The sequence below is a fragment of the Myotis davidii genome, unplaced genomic scaffold (genome assembly GCF_000327345.1).
Source record: "Myotis davidii unplaced genomic scaffold, ASM32734v1 scaffold220, whole genome shotgun sequence".
In the NCBI taxonomy this organism is placed as follows: Eukaryota; Metazoa; Chordata; class Mammalia; order Chiroptera; family Vespertilionidae; genus Myotis; species Myotis davidii.
The window spans coordinates 36213-37820 of record NW_006292590.1 but is presented as its reverse complement, the minus strand read 5'-3'; positions in this window follow the sequence as shown (position 1 = coordinate 37820).

The following is a 1608-nucleotide window of genomic DNA, read 5'->3' as shown; positions in this document are numbered from 1 at the left end:
ATCTAAACTCACTTGTAGGTAACTGTCTTTCTCGAGCTTCTTTTAAGATTCTCTCTTTGTCTTTTGCTCTTAGCATTTTAATTATGATGTATTTTGGTGTGGTCCTCTTTGGATTCCTTTTGTTTGGGGTTCTCTGCACTTCCTGGACTGGTAAGTCTCTTTCACCAGGTAGGGGAAGTTTTCTGTCATTATTTCTTCAAATAGGTTTTCAATATCTTGCTCTCTCTCTTCTTCTGGCACCGCTATCATTCAGATGGTAGTATGCCTGAAGTTGTCCCAGAGGCTCCTTTACACTATCTTCATATTTTTGGATTCTTTTTTCTTTTTGCTTTTCGGGTTGGGTGTATTTTGCTGCTTTGTATTTTAAATCTTTTGCTTGATTCTTGGGAACCTCTGGTTTGCTGTTGGATCTCTGTATAGTATTGTTTATTTCAGTCAGTATATTCTTAATTTCTAATTGGTCTTTTTTCATATCCTTGAGGGTCTCACTAAACTTCTCGGAGCTTTGTAGAAGATTCTTGAGTAACCTTACAACCGTGGGTTTGAACTCTATATCCAGTAGTTTGCTTTCCTCCATTTCTTTCATTTGGGACATGTTTCTTTGTCTCTGCATTTTGCCTGCTTCCCTGTGGTGATAGAGTGGCTTTGTGTGCTAGGTGTCCTATAGGGCCCAGTGGCTCAGCCTCCCTACTTACCTGAGTTGGCCACTCTTGGTGCACTCCTTTGTGGGCTGTGTGCACATCTTGTTATAGTTAAGCCTTAATTTCTGTTGGTATCACTGGAAGGAATTGACCTCCAGACCAATTGTCTGCGAGGACCAGCTGTGTCTACAATGGGAGAACTGCTGTGCTGGAGACACCCTTATGGGGCAGGACTTGTTTCAGTGGGGCTTTGGTGCTCACTGAGTCTGCCCCCTGAGTGTGTCGCTTATGGATCTGAAGAGTTGTACTCTGTTATGCTCTCACACTGACCACTGGTTACACTGGCTCTTGGATCTCCAAGGAGGTGCAGAGTCAGCCACTGCCTGAGGCCACCCAGCAGGAGCTACAGAGAGATCTGCAGATACCTCCTCTTTGTTTGGGGTTTGGAGGTGCCCAGGTGAGGCCCAGCTGTGGAGCAATGCAGGCTGCGGCATAGCCTTAGACCTTCCATTGGAAGCTCTGAAGCTCTCTGACCCAGCTGCAGTTTATCAGGTTTTAGGTTGCAAGAGGGACAGGCCATTCATATGCAAAAGCCTCTTCGCCCAGCTTCAGTGGGGTTGTAAATAGGGTGGGGCGGGGTCTCATGAAATCACCAGGCCGAACAACTAGCAATGGCTGCTAGTCAGTCCCAACTCGGAATGGTTCCCAAGTCTCTGTGTCCCACAGCCCCATGCAGGAACAATGACCCCTGCAAGCACCTCTGCCAAAAAGCCGCCCTCACGTTCCTGTCCCGATGCCAGACAGTACAGTTTCTCTCCGTATGAGTCTGGTTCCCCAGAGTCTTGCCCAGAACTGGAGTTTAGAGCAATTGGGAGTTTGTATCCCGCTCCTGATTGAAAAAGACAACAGCGGACCCAGTTGCCAGCCCATTTCTGTGCACCCCTCTACCTCCGCACTCCACACCTTC